The sequence below is a fragment of the Nicotiana sylvestris genome, chromosome 4 (genome assembly GCF_000393655.2).
Source record: "Nicotiana sylvestris chromosome 4, ASM39365v2, whole genome shotgun sequence".
Taxonomy (NCBI): domain Eukaryota; kingdom Viridiplantae; phylum Streptophyta; class Magnoliopsida; order Solanales; family Solanaceae; genus Nicotiana; species Nicotiana sylvestris.
The window spans coordinates 22,344,364-22,370,974 of NC_091060.1; the positions used below are offsets into that span (position 1 = coordinate 22,344,364).

The window sequence follows — 26,611 nt, forward strand, 5'->3', positions numbered from 1 at the left end:
GTTTGTTTTGCTTTTTATTAGGTGGGTGTATTTAATATCCACATTGGAACGACAAAATCTGAATTCGCGAAAAAGTCCCGCATTGAATGTGCACTAATCCGTTCGTAGTATCATGTCACTTATAACATAACTACGTATTACTATGCGGTATTATCACTTTTAACTCGCGTCAGAAATTATTTATATTTGATAGTCGAAAAAATATATAAAATTTATATAATGTTTATATATAATATACAGAATGCATATATATACAAAAAAATATATATTTTTTTGCTATTAGTTTGAGAACGGCTATAAAGAGTCATTTTACCTATTACTTACTACTATTCATAACAACCTGAAAATAAGGCAAGTTATTACAACAAGTTACACCCAACAACAACAACCATTACATACCCAGCGTGATCCCACAAATCGGCTCTAGGAAGAGTAGGGTATACACAGCCTTATCCCTACCTTGTGTGAGGTAGAGATGTTACTGATGGAACCTCGGCTCAAGAAAAACGTTTTCATAACAAATTTAGAAAAATACAAAAGTAAAAAACCTAAGATAAAAATACTAAAGACAAGAAAATTAAAATATTAATAGCAGAAATAGTACAAGAAGTTACACTCATAGTATACAAAAAAAGTTGCCATGCCTGTGGGGAAAAATTCATTCTGTTATCATCCGAGTAAAGGTTTATCACACAAAAATTATTATTATTTTTTTGTATATATATACATTCAGAATGTATATATATATCCTCAACGTTATTTTTAGGCTCAAGTTTGTCCATGAGATTTAACAGACAAGTCAAAGTCAAATTTACACTTTAAATTTTCACGTAGCACGTTATAAGTGTGTCATGTGTATTAAACAGTTAACAAAATTAAAACCTTGTCCTTCTAACGCCTTTTTTTTTTTTTTTTTTACTTTATTTATGTTTGTTGAAGATTTTAATGGCGTTATTTACTCATTTTTGTTCACTTGTGGTCCCTTGTCGATTTGTCTTGTCAGAAATTTAGGGTTATTAAACTATTGGATTGGGGTATCTACAATCTTGTCCTTCTAATTTTATGTTTTTGATGTGGTCCATATTTACTTTCTTTTTTAGCTTGCATGTGCTGGCTCTGAAGAAGTCAAGAAAACGTGGACTTGATTTTTAATTACGAGGGTATTTGGGTCCGAGAACCTCAATTGGTTTATATAAAAAAATTAATACACATGTAGAAAAGGTGTAATGCCGACCTAATGTCATATATTAATATTTGTCAAGAATATAAGGAAAGAGCTAAGGTTTAGTGAGGTGAAGCCGTTGTTAGTTACCGGGCAAACTGAAAGCTAAAAGGGCCATGTACAAGACAATTAGAAGTTAAATTATTTTGCTGGTTACGTACCATGATGTTATGTAATATCAATAGACATGTAAAGTGATTATCTTTTGTTGTCTTAGTGATGAATTAGTTATGCCAATGCTTTTACTGGTTCTAAACAAAAATATATTTATAGTTTTAGATAGTTGAGAATAGCTGCACAACTATTTTGTAGTTTTGCATTGCACGAAAATGTCTATTTCATACCAAAATAGCTTGGTAAAAAACAAATGGATATAGTCCTCTTGTATTTTAAGATACCTCCATTAACATACTAACTACTTAGCTTCAAATCCGCAGTATTACATAAAAATTATTACTTTAAATCTGCAGTTTTACATAGCTTTAAATCTGGACATTACATAGCTATTAATCACCATTACATCACGTTAGCAGCTACACCAACAAATATACACCACGACAATAGCAGGAAATCTTCATTCTCTACACTTTCTTCTCCAATATATACAATTTCACCACATTTTAGTCATCGTTTTCTACAAATTATTCTTTCATGACGAACAACATCCAATGAAACTCTCAAATTATTGATCCCCAATGCCACATATTGTGAAAATTCTTCGTTGCACCATTCCCAATAGCCACAAGAGGGGAAAATTCTTCGTCGCACCATTCCCAATAGCCACAAGAGGCAACCTTATCAAAATAAAATTTCAGTAAAATCATCCAGAACATTAAAATACAAACTTACAAGTTTCTCGGCAAAATATTACTTAATTACTCCATAAATTAATAGGAGTTTTGGCCGTAAATTGACTCGTAACCTATCCTCAATTACATCTACTCGATTGGGTTGAGCTTTGAGAGGAAACCGAATTCTTGGACATTCTATCCCAAAAGAATAATTTTTTATACAAAGATAACGGGAGATTATTATTAACGAAATTGGTAGAAAGAAGAGGAAGAAAAAAATTTACCTAATTAAAGAAGTAAAAATGTGGAAGAAGGAATTGGTTTTAGAGAGAAATGAGAGCATATAGAGAGAGAAAGGAGAGGTCTAGCTTCATAATCATCCAAATCTTGCTCAAGTCTTCAAAAATCAAAGAACCCAATCACATGTTCTTCATCTAAGAGGTAGGTTTCTATACATTAGACTTTAATTTCGAGTTTAAGGTATAAGATGGGTTATTGAGGTATGATTCTTGGGTGTATTAGTATTGTGTATACATGCATGTACAAATTAGATTTATGGGAAGATTATTGAACATAAATAAGTAAAGATTGGGTTAGGGAATGAAGGAAACCTTGTAAAACAGATTTGAAATCAAGATGCTCAACTAGTATTTGATAAATTGCTCAACTGAGCTGAAACCATGGATACCTTCCTAATTTGTGTTCAATTTTGTTATGTCTCAAAGTATATTGGGATTGCTAGAATTTATGGAATGTTGTAGTAACTTAAGGAAAGCTTAGACAAGGTATGTATGGCTAAAACCCCGTCTTTTAGAAATTGAGCTCTATTGATGCTTGTGTAAATGTGGTAATACTGAACTTTGGATTCTTGCTTTGATTGATACTTTACATGTATTGGTGTTGTGACCCTATATTTGTGAAAGATGCATTCCAATATGATCAATGTGCTATTCTTGATAACTTAAAAAAGGTGCAAGGAAAATGAATCATGTATTGATATGCTAAGACCTTAAATTGAGATTTGAGCTGCATATATTATGCCAAACTATGTGAAACCCTCTATTTATAGAGATGTTTGAAGTAATCAAATGAATTTGGGAAATAGAGTGTGGCCAATATGCCGAGAACTTGAATTATAATTGTACCTGGTGATGCCTATGACATGAGAAAATATGAAACAGATTATGAAATGAGCCTCGACTTTGCTTTCCATAAATGACTTCAATAATAATGTGCCCTAAAGGCTTTGTACACAATTTATGCCATAAGTGGCTATTCGAGATAATGTTTTGCCTTATGAGTACATCCAATGTGATCCAATTTATTACATACTTCGATGTTGAAATTGTATATTGTCATGATTAGAAAAGAGTAATTCAAGAACAATTAGTGTAATTGCTTGTTTATGCCTTTGATGTGTGTTTTTATTGTAGTTTGGTGTGTCCCCTCCTTTTTGGGAGAATTAGTTGTGTTTAAAGTTCCATTGTTAATAAACTTGAGGTGTATGATTTCTAAAACATTGTATATGCCCATGATTCATGATTCCTCTCATGTATACTTGACATCTTGAATTGAATGGCTTGTTGTTAAGATTGATATTGATGTGAAATATGTGGAAATGATGTGAAATGTGGGGAAGAAAAGATTGAGTTATGAAATGTAGCTTAGTGCCAAGTATGATGTGATAATTGTGGCTCCAAGTGCCTATGAATTGATATATGTGAAATAAAGATTTAAATGAGATGATTAAGGAGAAGGGAACAACACCTTGGCAAGACGGCCTAGCCGATTGGTCCGAGATCAGACTCTGCTCAAGATAGTGGTGGTATTGTGAATGAATTCAGGAAAAAGGAAAAATGAGATTATGATTGAGGTATTTGTCTCAAATGAGGCAACCTAGCTAATCGGGTCGTGATTGGACTCCGCTCAAGAAAGCGGTGGTATTATGAATGATGATGAACAATATCAAGTGCCCCAACCTAAAACTATGGGAAAATGATGTGAAAATGGCATGATTCTTTTATTTAATGATTTTGTGATCATTTAAAGTGTTTGAGTTGTACTTGTGATTTCCTTATTATTGTATGAAAGTTCTTTCTAACAATTATGTGAAAGTCATATGATTCTTCGATTTGATGATGTGATGATTGTTAAAGCTTTTGATTGACCTTTATGATTCCTTTATTCTTATTTGATAGTTCTTTCTAATGAGAAGGTGTTTATGATTTCTTTGCTCTTGTATGATAGTTCTTTCTAACTAGATGGTGTTTAGTTATACATATTAGTGCTATTTGATGGCACTAACGTCCTTTTTGCCGAGGGCGCTATATCTTTAAATGGATGTAGGTGGTTCCATAGCAGGCAGTGTTGGTCACAGCTAGTGACGCATCTTCCTTTCAGCTGATTTAGTGAGCCCCACTTCATTTCGGGGTAACGTACCATTGTTTGTCATGTACTTTGTATTTAGAGGTATATCCGGAGCCTTGTTACCGGCATTTCCATATTATTCTTCAATTATATTTAGAGGCTCCGTAGTCAGGTTGTGAGTGGTGTTTGGTATTGGGAATTAAAGTAGAAATATTGATGTTTGGAAAAGATTTATACAACTAGTAATACTTTGATAATTTTGATTTAAGTTGTTAATGAAATACTTACTAAATCTGATTAATGGAGTCCATATCCTATTTTATAATGAGTTGGTTTGGGTAGAATGGAACATAACAGGCTTGCTCAATCGAGTTTACTCGGTTGAGCACCGGTCGCACTCCTCGGATTTTGGGGCACAAACAATCTATCAATAGAACTTAGGGGAGGATCAACAACATCATCATTAGAAACCACCACAGGAGCACTCTCTGGCTCATCCAAGAGTCTAAAAGGGACTGAACTAGTTGGAGGGTCATGAGAAGGAGTGGCTTCATCATCAGAAATTACGAGTCTCCTGACTCGTGGTCTTCACACTAAAGAACCCTCCTCTGTCTCTTCTTCGCCCTCAGAGCCACGGGTTCCATCAGCTTTCCTTTTAGAAGAAGAAACACTTAAAATTCTTTCCTGAGCAAGACTCTTGGAAAGCCTGGTTGAGGGAATAGATGCGGGACTGATGTTACGAATGGGAAACCCTAATAAAAAAAAGGGAAAATGAGAAATTCTTGAATAAACAAGGAAGAAAAAGGAAGGTACAGTAAAGATAAAAAGTGTCGTGCTTCTTCGCTTTCTAGCCAAATCTCTGTGAAAGGTATTTCTATGATCTTTTCTCCATAGGGGCAACAGTTAGCGGTTTGTCTACCCAAGCACAGAATTTGGGAATCTCCTCAAAAACTTTTATGGTTGCTGAAAAAGAAAGCACATGATCACATGAGGTTTTATTTTATTTTTAAGAAAAAGAAAGAAGAAAAGAAAAGGGGAAATTTTACGTGTCAAAATTTTATTTTTCTGGAAAAGGCATATTTTCTTCACCTACTAGAGCACTAGTGGGAACAACAACAAAATGGGCATACGAGCTACGGTCCCTATCATCTTCAGGGCAAACCAATACTCTCTTACTTCTAGCCACAAGAGAAAAAACTCCTTCACGAAACAGTTTAGGAGAGTAAAGATGAAGTGAGTATCGGAAAGAAAAAGGCATAGAAGCTAGATCCGATAAATAACGAAGGCATGCAGCAGCCTTCCAAACAATAGGGTCAATTTGTCCAAGACACGCGTTGAAATAACGACAGAATTCAACGATTACTGGGTCGATAGGTGGTTTAAACCCTAAAGTAAAGGGGTAAGTGTAAACAAAGGAATAACCAGCTTGGTATGAAGTAATTCTCTGGTTGGAACTGAGAACTAAGATTGGGAAATCTGGTTTCCAATTACATTCTCTTCGAACCGAGAAAATAAGACCAGTAGTAATTAAGGTTTTATAAAGGTCAGCAGGATTAAGGGAAGCTATAGAGGAAACTTGATTTCTCATGGATTCACGATCAGTTGAAAAATAAAATTCTTGAGGAACAATCTCTGCAACTGTAGGTTCACGTACAGGATCAGTTGAGTCTCTATTTTTGGAAGAATATATAGGGGTTAAAGGAGCCCTAGGCTTAGAGGAAGAAGGTTGGGTAGTACTACTCTGAGAGGAGGAACCACGGTTAGATATTAAACCAAGACTACGAAGTCTACCACCCCTCCAACTTCTTGTAGGAGCATTAGAAAGAACAAATTCGTCAACAATTACCACCTTACGGGGATCTGGAGAAGACATGATTGTTCAAAGAAATACAGAAGAAAGACGCAGAAAAATATAAAGCAACAAGAAGGTAATGAATATGGAAGAGGAAGGATTCCAAGAAATCAAACAAGAATGGATTATTTATAAAGAGACATGACCATTATTAAAGTTAGTCATTATGAAGCGTCATAATGGAACTGTCACTTCGTGACTGACGCGGCCACACCTTAAAAAGTGTTGAGAAACTGCAGAACCAATCGTTAGAAGCCACATGAATGAGCATTAAATAGATGTGATGTACGTCGCATCGGTTCTGAAGGAGACATGATTATATTTGAAATACGGCGGCAAAGAATTTCCACCATAAAAGCTTCCACTTCTCGAATATTCAATAGAGAATATTCAGAAAGTGGAAGGACTATCTATATTGGTGGAAAAAGAGCATTACACGTGGAATGTCAGTATGCTGACAAAGCACGACGCGTGGAGCAGTGATACAATGACAAGTGGCTTTCTCAATAATAGAATTAATTGAGAGAGGAAGGCACAAGAGAAACACCCACGAGACAGTACATAGAAGAGAACCGGGCCTTACAGTTCCCAAGAAAAGGCAAGGACGGAATGAATAAAAACCAAAAGAATGGAAGATACATGAAACAAAAGTAAATAAGGAAGGGGAATCAGAACAGTTATAAGGCATTTATAGCAATAAATACGACATTTACAATTACATGAGATACTAGGCAATCACTACAATTAATTCCCATAATAAACCCAAATTATATGAGGAAAACGTTACGATTGTAAACTCCTATATAAGGACACCGAATTTTATTTGTAAAGACAGATTCCAAGTACTATTGAAATATACTATTTACTTCTCTGCTTTATCGAAGTTCTCAACCTTGATTTTATAAATTGTTCATCAATATTTTCTTTATTTCTTTCAGTATATTTTCTTTACCATTCTTCTTATTTTTTTCATAAATAATATTGGGAAAGTGAAATAAAATTTGCTTATTAGTAACCCGTTTTCTTCTAAATTTAGACTTTGACCGATAAATCTATTTTTTGGTTAAACAATAAGTTTGATGGATCAGAGTTATTATTGCCTCCGGTGAAAATCACTCTCTTATTTGCATAAACCAAATGACTAATTGTGATGTAGGTCGTATTCATGCTAAAGGGTACGTATGAAGTTGTCATTGTCCTTTAATTTGTGGAGGAGTTTGAAAAGCACCTCTGCCCCTAAAACAAAAAGAGATGGGAAGAGTGGATTCCCTTGAGACATTGACTAGATGTAAAATAGCCCTTTCTTGTAGATTACTTCCAACTTGAAAAACTTGTTAGGTTAATTTTCATTATTCATTCCACCTCCATTTAATTTGTACACCTGATGATTTAGAAGACTCCTCATAGTATATGTAGAAGACATTTTAAACTTGGATTGGATACACAAATAATAGTAAGGAAAACCAGACTGAAAGGACTAACAAAATCAAACAACCATTGTGTATAATTAGAACAATGACTATTTAAACATCACATGTGAAAGCTAGAATCAGTGGCGGAGCCACCTTATAGGAAGGGGTGTCATTCGCAGGAAAAATACACTGTGTAGGTAAGTAAAAAAAATTATATTTATATCTACTATGTTTTGACTCCCCTTAATTTCCTGGTATATTTACTTTTATATATTTTTACACCCCTTAAAGAAAATTCTGGCTCCACCACTGGCTAGAACAATCTGCATAGCTGTGAGTATGAGGAGTATGACAGCTCCCATAGCTGAAGCTCCTACCCACGGACTATTAAAATAATTGTGTGAAGAAAAATATTTTATTATAACTCTCTGAAAGCTCTCTACAATTCTCACAAATCTCCACGCATTAAATAAGCTAGTAATACTTTTATTTATAATAGTACGAAACATATTTTAACTAGAAATAAGAAAGCATATTCTTATATTAATTATGACTACAAATGTCATTGAGACATAAATTAAATAAACTAAATCCTAAACAATTAAGGTTTTCTACTACAACTTTAAATTAGTTTTCCAACATTCTCCCGTAATTCAAAGTTGTATGTTGTGTGTTGAAGCACGTCTCTTCAACTTCTACTTTTGCTGAAGCACATGTCTTAATCCCTCGCTAATGTACTTTGCCGCCAACAACCAATTTTGTTGAAGCACCTGTCTTCAATTCCCGTTGATTCACTTTGTCAACAACAATCAATTTTGTTGAAGCACATGTCCCCAACTCCCGTAGATACACTTTGTCACCAACACCCGATTTTGTTGAAGCACCTGTCTCCAACTCCCGTAGATGAACTTTGTCACTAACACCCGATTTTGTTGAAGCACCTGTCTTCAATTCCCATTGATGCACTCTGTTACCAACACTCAATTTTGTGGAAGCACCTATCTTCAATCCCGTTGATGCACTTTGTCACCAACACCCAATTTTGTAGAAGCACTTGTCTCGAATGCCCGTTGATACACTTTGCCACCAACACCTAATTTTATTGAAGCACTTTGTCGTTAACATCCAATTTTGTTGAAGCACTTGTCTCCAACTCCCGTTGATGCACTTTATCACCAACAATCAATTTTATTTTTTCTTGGCCATTTATCTAATTTCTTAGAAGAGCCTCTTCCTCGTGTGCCATATTTGCTTGCACATGTTTATGCTTGCAATCTTTTTGCTCAATGCTTCTTAGCATGATTGTTTTCCATACATGTATCATTGACTCAGCTTTTGCCAATATAATCATTGGTCAGGGTTTGTCAATATAATGTTTGGCCAGACGGGCGACACACATAGGCTAGTGTCGTCCGTCGGCAGCGAAAACTACTTGATTCTCTCCCAAGATCGTAGAAAATCCGATACCAATATGAAGTAAAATATGTTGTTATTAAATATCTGTAAGCTCTCTACGATTCTCACAAATATCCACATATTAAAATAAACAAGTAATACCATTATTTATAATAGTATGAAACCTATGTTAACTAGAAATAGGAAAGCATATTCTTATATTAATTCTGACTACAAATCCTATTGAGAATGAATTAAATAAACTAAATCCTAAATAATTAAAGTTTTCTACTATAACTTTGAATTAGTTTTCCAATATTGCGCCTCAAACTTGCCTTCATTAGGTTCCATGGTTATTCACAATGCTGAACTAATTTTCTGCATTCTTCTTTGTAATAGAAGTTCTCAGATGAAACGATGACACCTTTCCCGGTCTTGTTAAAAAGGGTAGCTATTTCTTTGTCCTCCCGTATCCTATTCCTGATAATTCCTTTTTGGCAAAATAAATTCACATCTTTCTCCGAGTCGATAAGATAATCCATGAAAATTACAAAATCACTGAAATATCTAGTATGTACATTAGACGACTGTTGCTCGTTGTGATGACCCAATAGGTCATCTGGAGTTTTAAACATTACTTTTGTATTTAGAAACCTCAAATAGTTCCTTTTAGCCTTTCTCGATTTGTGTGCACAGTCTGTGTCTTTTTTCGGAAGGCTTTTATGTAAAAAACTGATAAAAATATAAATTTGTGCCGTAAAATTTTATTTGAGTTGACTCCGGTCAATGTTTCGAGCAAACGGATCAGGATCCGTATTTTTACTGTTTCGTGGGTCCGTATCGTAATTTAGAACTTGAGCGTATGTTCAGAATTGAATTCGGAGGTCCCTAACTCGACTTATCGCATTTTGTCAAAAATTTAAAGTTTAAAGGTTTAAAGAATTTAATTTGATCAAAGTTTGACTTTATTGCTACCGGATCCGAATTTCTGTTCCGGAGCTTGGTATAGGTTCTTTACTGTATTTACAACTTTTTTACAAAATTTGGTGTAAAACGGAGTTGATTTGATGTGATTCGGACATCCAGTTGTTTAAATGGAAGTTCTTAAGTTTTTTTTTTTGAAAAATTCATTCCTTTTAGTGTCTGATTCGTAGTTGTAGGTGTTATTTAGGTGTTTTGATCGTGTGAGCGAGTTCATATAATGATTTTGGACTTGTTTGCATATTTGATTTGGAACGCCGAGAGCTCGGGTGAGTTTTGAATAGGCTTCGGAGTGGTTTTGGACTTAAGAAAATAGCCGGTGCAAATCTATTTCTGGTGCAGGCCTCAGACCTTGCATTTGCGAGGTCTGGTTTCGCATTTGCGTTGTTATAGTGCCTCTGTCAGGTTCGCAATTGCGAACAATTACTTCACAATTGCGAAGTGGGGCTGGGTCAACATAGTTCACATTTGCGATCAAAATGGTCGTAGTTGCGAGAAGTCCATGTTCACATTTGCGAACAAACCATCGCAATTGAGATGGAAGAAGAAGTGTGAAGACTTTGCATTTGCGGGGTTTGCAATTGCGAACCCCAGGTCGCAATTGCGACATCTGCGCCTGGACTTAAGAAGGGAAATATAGGATTTTAGCTCATTCTTTTAAATTCTCAACCCTAAAAACCTTAGAGGCGATTTTTCCAAGAGATTTTCTTCCTCGATTCATTGGTAAGTGACTTTAACCTACCTCCTTTCAATTACCCCTTACATTTCATAAGATTTCAACCTTAAATCTTGGATTTTCATGGTAAAAATTGGAGATTTGGGTAAAATTAGGGATTTTTGTAAAATTAGATTAGACCTCGAATTGAGGTCGGATTTTGAAATAAATTACATAACCGGGCTCGGAGGTGATTGAGTAATCAGGTTTTGGTCTTAATTTTGAGTTTTGACCAAGCGGACCTGGGTTTGACTTTTGTTAACTTTTTTAATAATGACTTAAATTGAACCTCTTTTATTCATGGATAGTTCTTAAGGCTTATTTTGAATCATTTGGTTAATAAATTCCTAGATTTGGTTGGTTCGAAAGGCAAGGTCGTGGTTGGACTTTGACTCGATTTCGGAGCAAGGTAAGTATCGTGGTTAACCTTGACTTGAGGGATTAGGACTTGCTTGCCTAATTGCTACATGTTTAAATGTTTAGGTACAACGTATATGCGAGATAAGAAGTACTTATGCATTGTTGTTGGGTTAAAGCATGTGGGTGGAACTTGTAGCTTGTAATTTATTGCCTTCTTTACTTATGATATCCATGCTTAGATTAGTTTATTCCTTATTTGATCATTCTTTCCGCATTTATGAATTTGTGACGACCCAGCCGGTCGTCTTAAGAATTAACGTCTCGATCCCCTATTAACTGTTTTTCCCAAGTTTATTTCTGCTAATGTGATTTGCCGGGATGTTTGGTTTTGAGTTTCGGAGAGTTTTGGAACACTTAGTCCCATAATGAGAGCTTAAGTGGTGGAAAGATGTCCGTAGTCAGAACAGTACGAAGACGGCCTCAGAATGGAAATCTGATGGTTCTGTTAGCTGCGTCAGGTGATTTTGGGGTTAGGAGCTTGTCCGGAATGTGTTTTGGAGGTCCGTAGCTAATTTAGGCTTGAAATGCCGAAGTTTGAATTTTTGAAGTTTTCGATCCGATAGTGAGATTTTGATCTGAGGGTCGAAATAGAATTCCGTAAGTTGCAGTAGTTCCATCATGTCATTTGGGATGTGTGTGTAAAATTTCAGGTCATTCGGACGAGGTTTGATAGACTTTTTGATCGAAAATATGTTTTTAGAGTTTTTGGAAACTTTTAAGGTTGGATTCAATGAAAAATAGATGTTTTGATGTTGTTTATGGCATTCCCAAGGTTGTAATGAGTTTGAATGATGATATGGGATATGTCTGTAGGTTTGGTTGAGGTCCTGGGGGCCTCGGGTATGTTTCGGATGCTCAACATGCCATTTTGTGTTGTTAAAGAGTTGCAGAAAATTTGAGGTTCAGGTGTTGCAGACCTTCCTTCACTGCGATTGCATCCATCCCTCCGTGTTCACAAAGAGTAATTCTGGAGGGGGATGATTTTTTCTACGCGATCGCATTATCTGGTTCGTGATTGCGGAAGTCAAACTTTTCCTTCTTCGCATTCGCAATTGTTTTTCCGCATTCGCATAGCAGAAAATTGGAGCTGGTACTTCATCGCTTTTCCTCTTCGCGATCGCATAAGCCTGTTTCTTTATCTTTTATGACCGCATGCCTTAGGCTACATTCGCATAGGCCATTTTTGGAACCTTTAAATTTTACTCTTCGCGATCGCGGACGATTTCCTGCGATCGCATTGAACAAATTACCTGGGCAGATATAACATTTCAAAGAATGAGGGTTTAGCCATTTTTACCAAAACTTAAGCCTGAGAGCTCGAATTTGAGCGAGATTTCGAGGGATTTTCAGAGATTCCGATTGGGTAACGATTCTAAACTCCTTTTTACTTGTAACCCATTAATCTAAGCGTTAATTCCTCCTTTAATTTTGGATTTTCAATGAAAAATTTATAAAACTTCATAGACCGAATTATTGAGTTTTTAATGGGTTTTTGACATCCGATTTGAGAGATTTTTATATGGTTAGACTTGGGAGAGTATGAGGATTCTGAAAATATTAATTTCACCCGATTCCGAGACGTTGGCCTGGGGGGCATTTTTGTCATTTTACATAATTTCGCATATTAGCTTAGAATTTAATTGTAGAATCAGTTACTTGAAGTGTTATTTACAATATAAAATTGAATTGAATAAATTTGGGCCATTTGGAGTCAGATACTCGTGGCAAAAGTGTGGTTTCGAGTTGATTTTGAGTTGGTTCGAGGTAAGTGGCTTGTCTAACCTTATGTGGGGGACCTTTCCCTTAGTATATGATATATTTGATAATTAAAATTCCTTGTACATGAGGTAACAAGCGCGTACTTCAGATCTGGTTTTTCCTTCAAGTATTTCAATTGAGTTCCTTTTTCCTATTTTATTCTACTTGCGAATTCAGCCTGTTGTGGTTTAGAAAAGCATGTTTAGTTAACTTAATTGCCTATTTACTTAAACTGATTTAATTGCATTACGTGAAGCATGTTAAGCTAGAATCAATTGTTTACTTGGTATGAATTTAGTATTTAATTGAGTATTCTTGTGTTGCTTTTGTGTGTTTTTAATTTGGGACTATGGGACGGCATCCCGGGAGATCCTTTGTACGTATTTATGATCTGGACTGAGGTGCGGGATACCAAGAAATCTCTGGCATATATTGAGGATACCAAGAGATTCTCGGGATACCAAGAGATCCCTGGCATAAATTGACGATACCAAGAGATCCCTGGCATATATTGAGGATACCGAGAGATCCTCGGGATACCAAGAGATCCCTGGCGTATATTAAATATACCAAGAGAACCTCGGGATACCAAGAGATCCCTAGAACAAGTTGAGGATACTGAGAGATCCCCGGTTACGTTCATTGTGGTTTGCTTTCATCCCTGTTTTTCCGTTATTATACTCTTATTATCCTGTGTAGATTCTTACTATAGATTCTCAATTGTGCTGCTTATCTTATCCTATCATCTTTATATTTATTCGATCTCAGTAGGGCCCTGACCTACCTCGTCACTACCCAACCGAGGTTAGGCTTGGCACTTACTGAGTACCGCTTTAGTGTACTCATGCCCCTTCTGCGCATGTGTTTTCATGTGCAGATCCAGGTACCGCTGATCAGGCCTACTATCCTTGAGAGAGGCGATTGCTGTAGATACTTCGAGGTATATTTGCCGCGTTCGCAAACCTAGGAGTCTCCTTCTATTTCTGCATTTTAGTATTAGCCCTTCTGTACTTTTGTTCTTGTTAGACATTCCAGAGATTTAGAGCTATGTACCGTTATTCTCAGCTTGTGGATCCGTAAGTTTCTGGGTTTTGGGATAGTGTGTCAGATTATTGAAGAGTTGTGTGTATGTGTCGAGCAACATTTAAATATTATTTTCCTTCAGTTATTTATGGCTTTTCGACTGTTTATTCCGCAAGTTTAGTTATTTTCCATATTGTTAGCTTACCTAGTCATAGAGACTAGGTGCCATCACGATAGTTCACGGAGGGCAAACTGGGGTCGTGACAAGTTGGTATTAGAGCTCTAGGTTCATAGGAGTCATAGATCACAAGCCGGTTTATTGGAGTCTCGCTGATCGGTACGGAGACACATGTACTTATCTACGAGAGGCTATGTAACTGTTAGAAAAATTCCACTTCATTTAATTTCCTTGTCGTGCGATATTTCGACATCACAATTCTAAACTTTTGTCTTCTATTCTCTAACAGATGGTGAGGACCTATGCTACCCGAGACGATCAGGCACCTGCACCCCCTACTGCAGCCGTCAGAGGCCAGGGCCAGGGTAGAGGCCGAGGACGCGCACGTGGTGCAGCCAGAGCACCTACGCAAGCTGCCGCCGAGGTACCACCAGCAGTTCCAGCCAGAGTCCAGACACCTGACACGCCTACTGCTACTACTACTCCAGCTCTTCAGGAGACTTTGGCACTGTTCATGAACATGTACACCACTCTGGCTCAGGCAGGGTTGCTTCCCCTTGCTGCAGCCACATCTCAGGCTGGGGGAGGAGCACAGACTCCCACCGCCCGCACTTCTGAGTAGTGAGTGCATGTCGAGCAGGTCCCTGAGATTATTCCTATACCGCTTGCAGTGCCAGTTCAGCCCGAGGGTATGGTAGCGGCTTCCAAGCAGGAGCAGTTAAGGCTTGAGAGGTTCAAGAGGTATAAGCCTCCTGAGTTTAGTGGTCTAGCATCGGAGGATGCTCTGGAATTTCTAGATAAGAGTTACCGCATTCTCCGTACCATGGGTATATCAGGATCGAGCGGGGTTTCCTTCACTACCTTCCAGCTTCGAGGAGCCGCCTATGAGTGGTGGCGCACCTATGAGTTAGATAGTCCGAATGAGGCTACTTCACTGACTTGGACTTAGTGTTCAGATATGTTCCTAAGAGAGTATGTTCCTCAGAGCCTCAGGGACGCATGGTGTGCAGAGTTTGAGCATTTGTGCTAGGGTGCTATGACTGTCTCAGAGTATGTTGTCTGTTACACTAGTTTGGCTAGGCATGCACGAGCCTTGGTTTCTACTGTTCGCGAGAGGGTTCACCGGTTTATTGAGGGCCTTATTCCCAGCATCAGGTCTAGCATGCCTAGTGAGTTGGATTTGGATATTTCTTATCATCAGGTAGTGAGCATTGCTAGGAGGATTGAGGGTATGTATGCTAGGGAGAGAGAGGAGAGGGAGGCCAAGAGGTCTCGAGAGGCGGGCCATTATTCTGGTGCCCGTACCCCAGCTACAGGTTGTCATGGTAGGGGTTATATGAGTCTCCCTATTCATTCAGCTCTTCCATCAGCCAGCAATACTCCAGCTCCTCCTAGGCCTTAGGAACCTTATTATGCACCTCCAATTTCTAGTGTACCTCCTGCGCGGTGTGCTTTCAGAGGTCAGTCCAGCAGACTTGGCGCTAGCTCATCACAGCCACCACGTCCTCCCAGAGCTTGTTTTGAGTATAGTAACACACGCCACGTGGTGAGGGATTGCCCTAGACTTAGGAGGTGTGCACCTCCATAGACTTCTCAGCCACAACGTGCCCCGCAGAGTTCTCAGGCTATGGTTACAGCTCCAGTTGCTACCCCACTTGCTCATCCAGCTAGAGGTGGAGGTGGGGAGGTAGAGGTTTCCCTAGAGGGGGAGGCCAAGCCAGATACTATGCCATTCCTACCCGTACCGAGGTTGTTGCCTCCGATTCTTTCATCATAGGTATTATATTGGTTTGCCACAGATATGCATCAGTTCTATTCGATTCAGGCTCTAATTACTCTTATGTGTCTTCTTATTTTGCTCTGCATTTGGGTGTATCTCGGGATTCTTTGAGTTCCCATGTTTATGTTTCTACTTCTGTGGGAGATTCTCTTGTTGTAGACCTCGTTTATCGGTCGTTTTTGGTTTCTCTTAGTGGTTTCTCCAATCTATTATTACTCAGCATGGTTAATTTTGATATTATCTTGGGCATAGACTAGTTTTCGCCCCATTATGCTATTCTTGATTGTCACACCAAAATCGTGACGTTGGCTATGCCAAGTGTGCCACGTGTTGAGTGGAAGGGTACTTTATATCACACTCCTAGTAGAGTTATTTCTTTTCTTACAGCTCAACGTATGGTTAAGAAGGGGTGTGTCGCATATTTAGCTTATATAAGAGATGTCAGTATTGATACACCTTCAGTTGATTCAGTCCTAGCAGTACGGGATTTTCCCGATGTGTTTCCAGCTGATCTCCCAAACATGCTGCCTGATAGAGATATTGATTTCGGCATTGATCTGTTGCCGGGCACTCAGCCTATTTCTATTCCTCCGTATCGTATGGCTCCTCCTAAGTTGAAGGATCGGTTACAAGAATTGCTTGATAAGGGTTTTATTCGGCCCAGTGTATCACCTTGGGTTGCTCTTGTCTTGTTTATGAAGAAAAAGGATGGTTCTATGCGTATGTATATTGATTATCGTCAGTTGAACAAGGCTACAGTGAAGAACCGTTATCCTTTTCCTCATATTGATGATCTGTTTGACCAGCTTCAGGGTGCACGGGTGTTTTCTAAGATTGACTTGCGCTCAGGTTACCATCAGTTAAAGATTCGGGAGCCAAATATCTCGAAGACTGCTTTCAGGACTCGGTATGGTCATTACGAGTTCCTTGTTATGTCATTTGGGCTGACCAATGCCCCAGCAGCTTTTATGCATTTGATGCACAGTGTGTTCCGGCCATATCTTGACTCGTTTGTCATTGTCTTTATTGATGATATTTTGGTGTATTCCCGGAGTCGAAAAGATCCTGAGCAGCACCTGAGGACTGTGCTTCAGACTCTGAGAGAGAAGACGTTATATGCTAAGTTCTCAAAATGTGAGTTTTGGTTGGATTCAGTGGCATTCTTAGGCCACGTGGTATCGAGTGAGGGTATTCAGGTGGATTCGAAGAAGATAGAGGTCGTACAGAGTTGGCCCAGACCATCCTCAGCTACTGAGATCCATAGTTTCCTTGGTTTGGCAGACTACTACTGTCGTTTTGTGGAGGGGTTTTCATCGATTGCAGCACCTATGACCAGATTGACCTAGAAGGGTGATCCAATCCAATGGACGGAGGAGTGTGAGGTGAGATTTCAGTAGCTCAATACAACTTTGACCACAACCCCAATTTTGATACTGCCTACAGGTTCGAGGTCTTATATGGTCTATTGTGATGCCTCGAGGGTTGGCCTCAGAGCGGTGTTGATGCAGGATGGTAGGGTGATTGCCTACGCATCCAGACAGTTGAAAATACATGAGAAGAACTACCCTGTTCATAACCTTGAGTTAGCTTCCATAGTTCACGCCCTGAAGATTTGGCGTCATTACTTATACGGGGTTCCCTACGAGATTTATACTGACGATCGGAGCTTGCAAGACTTTTCAAGCAAAAGGATCTAAATTTGCGCCAGAGAAGGTGGTTAGAGTTACTGAAGGACTATGAAATTACTATTTTATATCACCCTGGGCAAGTCCAATGTGGTGGCCGATGCTTTGAGTCGCCGAGCGGAGAGTTTGCGGAGTTTGGCTTATTTACCAGCATCGAAGAGGCCTATGGTGATGGATATTCAGGCCTTAGCCAGCCAGTTTGTGAGATTGGATCTTTCGGAGCCTAGTTGGGTTCTAGCTTGCCTGGTTTCTCGGTCTTCCTTATTTGACCGTATCAGAGAGCGACAGTATGATGACCCTCATTTGCTTGTCCTCAAGGACAAGGTTCAGTATGGTGATGCCAGAGATGTACTATTGGCGATGATGGGGTATTGAGGATTTAGGGTTGAATTTGTGTACCTAATGTTGATGGGCTTAGAGAGTTGATACTAGAGGAGGCCCAAAGTTCGCGGTATTCCATCCATCCGGGTGCCGCGAAGATGTATCAGGATTTGAGACAACACTATTGGTAGAGGCGGATGAAGAAAGATATAGTTAGATTCGTAGCTCGATGTCTCAACTGTCAGCAGGTGAGGTATGAGCACCAGAGACCTGGTGGGTTGCTTCAACAGATAGAGATTCCGGAGTGGAAGTGGGAGCAAATCACCATGGACTTTGTAGTTGGACTCCCACGGACTTTGAGGAAGTTCGATGCTATTTGGGTGATTGTGGATCGGCTGACCAAGTCTGCTCATTTTATTCCTGTGTGCACTACTTATTCTTCGGAGCGGTTGGCGGAGATTTATATCCGAGAGATTGTTCGTCTGTATGGTATTACAGTGTCCATCATTTCAGATAGAGGTACCCAATTCATATCATGGTTCTAGAGATCCGTTCAGCATGAGTTGGGTACTCGGGTGGAGTTGAGTACAGCATTTCACCCTCAGACGGATGGACAGTCCGAGTGCACTATTTATATTCTTGAGGATATGCTCCGTATGTGTGTGATTGAATTTGGAGGGTCTTGGGATCAGTTCTTGCCATTGGCGGAGTTTGCTTACAACCACAGCTATCAGTCCAACATTCAGATGGCGCCGTTTGAGGCTTTACATGGTAGACGGTGTAGATCCCTGGTGGGTTGGTTTGAGCTGGGTGAGGCTAGATTATTGGGCGCACACGTAGTTTAGGATGCTTTGGAGAAGGTTAAGGTGATTTAGGATAGACTCCGTATAGCCTAGTCCAAATAGAAGAGTTTTGCAGACCGGAAGGTTCGTGATGTTTCCTATATGGTTGGAGAGCCAGTTCTGCTTCGGGTCTCGCCTATGAAGGGTGTTATGAGATTTGGGAAGAAAAGGAAGTTGAGTTCGAGGTTTATTGGCCCTTTTGAGATATTGAGGCGTGTTGGGGAGGTCGCTTATGAGCTGGCCTTACCTCCCAGCCTGGCAGGAGTTCATCCGGTATTTCATGTTTCGATGCTCCAGATGTATCACGGTGACCCATCGCACGTGTTGAATTTCAATTCAGTCCAGTTGGATAAGGATCTATCCTATGTTAAGGAGCTAGTGGCAATATTGAAAATGCAGGTTAGAAAGCTGAGGTCAAAGAAAATTGCTTCGGTAAAGGTTCAGTGGCGGGGCCAGCTGGGCGAGGAGGCGACCTGGGAGACCGAGCAAGATATGCGCAACCGTTACCCTCGTCTTTTCACTACTTCAAGTATGTCTCTATGCTCGTTCGAGGACGAACGAATGTTTAAGTATAGGAGGATGTGACGACCCAGCCGGTCGTCTTAAGAATTAATGCCCCGATCCCCTATTAACCTTTTTCCTTAAGTTTATTTCTGCTAATGTGATTTGCCGGGATGTTCGGTTTTGAGTTTTGGTGAGTTTTGGGACACTTAGTCCCTAAATGAGAGCTTAAGTGTTGGAAAGATGTCTGTAGTCAGAAAAGTGTGAAGATGGACTCGGAATGGAAATCTGATGGTTCCGTTAGCTCCGTTAGGTGATTTCGGGGTTAGGAGCGTGTCCGGAATGTATTTTGGAGGTCCGTAGCTAATTTAGGTTTGAATGCCGAAGTTTGAATTTTTAAAGTTTCCGGTCCAATAGTGAGATTTTGATTCGAGTGTCGGAATGGAATTCCGGAAGTTGCAGTAGTTCTGTCATGCCATTTGGAATGTGTGTGTAAAATTTCAGGTCATTCGGACGCTGTTTGATACACTTTTTGATCAAAAATGTGTTTTTAGAGTTTTTGGAAATTTTTAAGGTTGGATTCAATGAAAAATAGGTGTTTTGATGTTGTTTATGGCATTCCCAAGGTTTAAATGAGTTTGAATGATGTTATGGGATATGTCCGTAGGTTTGGTTGAGGTCCCGGGGCCTCGGGTGTGTTTCGGATGCTCAACGGGCCATTTTGTGTTGTTAAAGAGTTGCAGAAAAATTTAGGTTCAGGTGTTGCAGACCTTCCTTCAGTGCGATCGCATCCATCCCTCCGCGTTAGCATAGAGTAATTCCAGAGGGGGATAATTTTGTTCTACTTGATCGCATTATCTGGTTCGCGATCGCATTATCTGGTTCGCGATCGCGGAAGTCAAGCTTTTCCTTCTTCGCGTTTGCAATTGTTTTTCCGCGTTCGCATAGTAGAAAATTGGAGCGGGTACTTCATCTCATTTTCCTCTTCGCGATCGCGTGGCCCTGTTTGCGATCGCATAAGCCTGTTTCTTTCTCTTCTGCGATCGCAAACCTTAGGTTGCATTCGCACAGGCCATTTCTAGAACCTTTAAATTTTACTCTTCGCGATCGCAGATGATTTCCTTCGATCGCATTGAACAAATTACCTGGGCAGATATAACATTTCAAAAAACGAGGGTTTAGCCATTTTTACCAAAACTTAAGCTTGAGAGCTCAGATTTGAGCGAGATTTCGAGGGATTTTCAGAGATTTCGATTGGGTAACGATTGTAAACTCCTTTTTGCCTGTAACACATTAATCTAAGCATGAATTCCTCCTTTAATTTCGGATTTTGAATGAAAAATTTATAAAACTTCATAGACCGAATTATTGAGTTTTGAATGGGTTTTTGACATCCAATTTGAGAGATGTTTATATGGTTAGACTCGTGAGAGTACGAGGATTCTGAAAATGTTAATTTCACCAGATTCTGAGATGTTGGCCTGAGGGGCATTTTGGTCATTTTACATAATTTCACGTATTAGCTTAGACTTTAATTGTAGAATCAGTTACTTGAAATGTTATTTACAATATGCAATTGAATTGAATAGATTTGGGCCATTTGGAATTGGATACTCGTGGCAAAAGTGTGGTTTCGAGTTGATTTTGAGCTGGTTCGAGGTAAGTGGCTTATCTAATCTTGTGTGGGGGACCTTCTCCTTAGGAAATGATATATTTGATAATTGAAATGCCTTGTACACGAGGTGACGAGCGCATACTTGAGCTAATTGTTGCAAAATCCGGTTTTTCCTTCAAGTGTTTCAATTGAGTTCATTTTTCCTGTTTTATTGTACTTGCGAATTCATCCTGTTGTAGTTTAGAAAAGCATGCTTAGTTGACTTAATTACCTATTTGCTTAAACTGATTTAATTGCATTACGTGAAGCATGTTAGGCTAGAATCAATTGCTTACTTGGTATGAATTTAGTATTTAATTGAGTATTCTTGTGTTGCTTTTGTGTGTTTTTAATTTGGGACTATGGGACGGCATCCTGGGAGATCCCATGTATGTATTTATGATCTGGACTGAGGTGCGGGATTCCAAGAAATCCCTGGTATATATTGAGGATACCAAGAGATCCTCAGGATACCAAGATATCCCTGGCATAAATTGACAATACCAAGAGATCCTCGGGATACCAAGAGATCCCTGACATATATTGAGGATACTGAGAGATCCTCGGGATACCAAGAGATCTCTGGCGTATATTGAGGATATCAAGAGATCCTCAGGATACCAAGAGATCCCTAGTACAAGTTGAGGATACTGAGAGATCCTCGGGATACTGAGAGATCCCCGGTTACGTTCATTGTTGTTTGCTTTCATCCTTTTTTTTCCGTTATTATACTCTTATTATCCTGTGTAGATTCTTACTGTAGATTCTCAATTATGTTGCTTATCTTATCCTATCATCTTTATATTTATTCGATCTCAGTAGGGCCCTGACCTACCTCGTCACTACCCAACCGAGGTTAGGCTTGGCACTTACTGAGTACCGCTTTAGTGTACTCATGCCCCTTCTGCGCATGTGTTTTCATGTGCAGATCCAGGTACCGCTGATCAGGCCTACTATCCTTGAGAGAGGCGATTGCTGTAGATACTTCGAGGTATATTTGCCGCGTTCGCAAACCTAGGAGTCTCCTTCTATTTCTGCATTTTAGTATTAGCCCTTCTGTACTTTTGTTCTTGTTAGACATTCCAGGGATTTAGAGCTATGTACCGTTATTCTCAGCTTGTGGATCCGTAAGTTTCTGGGTTTTGGGATAGTGTGTCAGATTATTGAAGAGTTGTGTGTATGTGTCGAGCAGCATTTAAATATTATTTTCCTTCAGTTATTTATGGCTTTTCGACTGTTTATTCCGCATTGTCAGGCTTACCTAGTCGTAGAGACTAGGTGCCATCACGATAGTTCACGGAGGGCGAACTGGGGTCGTGACAGAATTTAATTGTGATAGTTGAGTATTCTTTGAAATTGAGGATTGGTATCTTGGAACCATTATTGACAAAAGGTTTACTCTTGCTTATTCTTATACTGATTAATACATAGTGAGGAAGAGAGTTAAAGCACGAAGGGTGATGTTGTGTCGTATTTGTCATTTCATGGAGAGATTGAGAGTAAAAGCACGAAAGGTGATGTCGTTCCATTATTATTGTTTTATGGTGAGGTTGAGATTAAAGCACGATGGGTGATGTAGTGCCGTTTTTATTCATTATGTTTATCCATATTCTTTGGTTGAGGATTTATTTGACTGTCTTATGTTGTCATACCTGTTGTAGTTACTGTATCTTGTACCCTTTTTTGCATGTTCCCTCCCAATCGTACGTATTTAATCTTTATTTGATATTATGTTGAACGTATATCTTCATTTGTACAGGTTTAATTATGTGGGTGTCATGTCATAGCCTCGTCACTACCTTGTCGTGGTTAGGCTCGACACTTACGGAGTACATTGGGTCGGTTGTACTCATACTACACTCTACACTTCTTGTGCAGATTTTGGTACTGGTCCCAACTGTACGTGAGGTGCATCAGCTCGGATTAGCATATTTGGAGACTCGAGGTAGATCTGCTGGCGTCTGCAGACCTTGAAGTCCCCTTCCTCTTTCCTCATTTACTATTCATTTCATTCCAAACAGTTATATTTATTCCAGACCCTATTTGTAGAACCTCTAGAAGCTCGTGTACTTGTGACTCCAAATCCGGGTTGTATTTAGATATACTGGTTATTATGCTACTTCGTACTTTATTTTTGTTTCATTTTAGTTTAATTGGTTTAATTATTTGAACTATTTTAAAATTGGCTTAAAAATTACTCTAACATTGGCTTGCCTAGCCAGTGAAATATTAGGCGTCATCACGGCCTCAAAGGTGCAAATTTCGGGTCGTAACACTCGTACGTTATCAGATTCAGTAGAAGAGTCTCCGTCTCATCAGTGACTCTAAAACTAGGAATTTTCATTAACCCATTCTCAAATTTGATATCAAATAAACTTGTGTTATCTCCAGAATTTTCTTTCTCCAACTTGTCATAAATATGTCCGACTTTTACGAAGCTAACTCCAGCTTCGGAAAGCTCCGTTGCATTTGCCATGACATTATGCCTCGTTAGGTGGTCCTTATTTATTGGCTTATCTTTTGACCTGATTATTTGCAAAGGATTACAACATAAGCTCTTACTACAATATTGTTCCATTTCCAAACTAGGATTCTCATGGGTTAGGCTAGTACATTTTATCTCAGAAGGGTGACATGACATGTGTACTAGTTGAAGTAAATGTTTGATTTCTGCAGCCATATCATTACCTTCACTCTCAAGATATGATGCAGGGGTCATCTTCGATAATACAGGTAAACATGTCTCCACCATTTTTGTGTAGTATTTCATCTTCCTCATCCATAGTCATGTGATGAAGTTTTGTGAGGATAAAGAAAGGAAGTTGATTTTCTAGTAATAATAAATCTCGATGTACTTGAGCTTGTATGGAATTTCCGGGGATAATCGTTTCTTCTTCTTCTTCTGGACACATTCCACACCACTCTCAAATGAATTCAACTAGAAAACAACCATCAAGTAACAATATTTTTGAAAAATTGCCAACAACATCACTTTCAAGGTTCTCTATATTGTCATAACACTTTAATACTTCATCCTCCAATTCCTTAATGCAACTTTCCACATCAATCCCCTCTTTCCTGCGAAGGAACCATCGTAGGTAACACAGTTTGTACTTTTCCATGGAGCGAAGTTCAGGATTGTGTTTATGGTAAAAGAAAGATTTTCTCCTTGTTTTTCGATCCTGATGCACTAAGCTCCTGCTATGCGCGAAGTTGGAGGAAGGGCCAGACCACAAGGATCTATCGTACGCAATCTTACCCTACATTTCTACAAGAAGTTGTTTCCACGGCTCGAACCCGTGATCTTCTGGTCACATGACAACAACTTTATTAGTTACGCCAAGGCTCATCTTCTTCTAATCAAGACTGAAAATTGTCCAAAATAACAATTGAAATTATTTAAAAGATTTCTCCTCACATTTTGCTATATTACGCTTGCGTCCCTGTATTTTAGGATATTTCGATTACCTCTCTCGCTTTGATTTTTCTATATTTTTAACCCATTTATCATTAATATAAATAATTATAGCTGGACTAACTTTCCCTTACTAATATTCTCTTTTGTTTAGTTAATTTTATAAACATCTTTTACTACTCTTTTTCTTTTTTAATTATTCTATTAATTATTAATGCTTAAATAAAGAAAAAATGCGTGGGTGAGTTCCAGAAGTCTACACGCATATAAAATTCTAGTTTTTTATTTTCTCAACTTTTCACTTAGATTAAGTTATATCAAAGTCAACAACTAAAAAAAAAGAAAAACAAATAAGTATTTTGGCACACCCTTTAATAAAATAGAAACTCTTAGAAAATAAATAAGTATTTTGATTGAATTACCCTTAATTAAACTTTGCATATTGTTAACGTGAAGCATTGTGATATGTAAATAGGGAAAAAATTAAAAAACTATAGTTAATTTATTCTTGATTATGTAAAAAGGACACTTATTTTGAACCAAAATAAAAAGCCAAAAAGTCACTTATTGTAGACCGAAGGAGTATCTTTTAAAGGATAGCATAAAGTGACGGACACCATATATGACTTCAATTATTTTTGAATTAAAGATGTATAGCGTAGGATGTGAGAGAGATAGAGACAGAGACCTCATTTACATAAGTTTGATCAAGAAGTGGAATTTGATGATCCATTTGGGTAGTCTCAATATGATGTGCCATTCTTCTTGAAACTGCAATTCCTACAATAGAGAGAGAGATAAGGGTTAAGACGTTATTGTATCAACCCAAAGTAATTACAATTTTCAGCTGTATTAACTTCTACTCTTTTGCCAAAAAATAAAAAAATAAAATACAATACATTTTAAGAAATGGAAACAAATTAAAAGGATTGACATGTCATAATAGATAGTGACGATTTATATAGTTGATTCTAGTTATCTTGGGATTGCAGGGCACATAATTGCAGCTGAACTAACATCATGTATTCTTCTTCGTAATAGAAGTCATATGAAATCGCAACCCCTTTCCTAATTTTGTCTGAGTCGATAAGATAATCCATGAAAATAGAAAAATTACTGAATTATCTAGGATGTACATCAGATGATTGTTGCTCGTATACTATAAGATTTAATTTCTCAGGATGGTCTCCGTACAGTCAAAGACTTCAAAACGAGGAATTGTCATAGCTCCATTCTCAAATTTAATGTCAAATAAACTTGTGTTATCTCCAAGGTCGTGATCTTCCTCCAATCTTCTATAACTTTTTCCAACTTTTAAAAATGTAACTCCAGCTTCGCGAAGCTCTGTTGCATTCGGCGTGTTAGCATTTGTAAAGGATTCCAACATAAGATTTTCCTAAACTGTTCCATTTCAAAACTAGGGGTTTCAAGAGTAAGGCTAGTTTTCTTCTCCAAAGGGTGACATGAAATGTGTATTAGTTGAAGTATATGTTTCATGTTTTTGGCTTCAGTGTCAGTCTCAAGAAAGGATGCAGGGCTTATTTTCAGGAAGGAAGAATTAAAGGTCTCCTTCACCAATTTTATGAATGGTACTATTGGATCCATATATAGTCATGTCTTGAAGCTTAGTAAGGACAAAGAAAGGAAGTCGATTTTCTAGTAATAACAAATCTCGACGTACTTGACCATCTATGCAACTGTAGGTAATAATAATGTCTTCTTCTATAGGCCACAAAATTTTAGGCGATTCGGAGCTCGTCTCTCGAATTCTTGATGATGGCGTGGATTTAGCACACAAAAAATTAAAAATTATCCCGGATTCATGTTTTATGGCTCTAAAGTGCCAAAAACGAGAAACATACACTATTGTTCATTATGTCATTTCTGATAGACCCACAAATTCATGATAATGGCATGGACTTGACCTGTATTGTTGTCACTATAAATATCCTCTATATCATCATAACACTTTAGCGCCTCATTTTTCAATTTCTCCAATTCACAAATGCACGTTTTCAGAAACCGCCGTAGGTAACGCAATTTATAATTCTCCATCGGGCATAGTTATGAATTCTTCTTATGGTAAGGACCAATAGAAACCAACATTAGCTTATAAGCATGTGAATTTGATTCACTTAGCCCCACACTTACTCTAAATATGGTACAAGATTTGGTAGATGAATGGTACAAATCTAAATATATTTAATCAAGAATTTGATTTGTCTCGATTAATTGATCCGCATTCCTCCCTTCTTCTAACTATAATTAGTGAAAAAGAGTCATAATTTTTTGCAATAGG

The 26,611-nt window shown here is 38.3% G+C and overlaps 1 long non-coding RNA gene and 1 pseudogene across 1 annotated transcript in view; both read right to left on the bottom strand.

Annotated features, from left to right (window-relative positions):
* Positions 1-1,661: 1,661 nt before the first annotated feature.
* Positions 1,662-26,611, bottom strand: part of LOC138889130 (uncharacterized) — a 31,223-nt gene continuing 6,273 nt past the window's right edge. The window contains exons 3-4 of the long non-coding RNA XR_011406709.1: positions 25,001-25,092; positions 1,662-2,016 (exon numbers count right to left, since the gene is read on the bottom strand). This is a non-coding gene — a long non-coding RNA (uncharacterized lncRNA). The remainder of the gene's footprint in view (positions 2,017-25,000; positions 25,093-26,611) is intronic.
* Positions 25,284-26,367, bottom strand: LOC138889091 (uncharacterized; annotated as a pseudogene).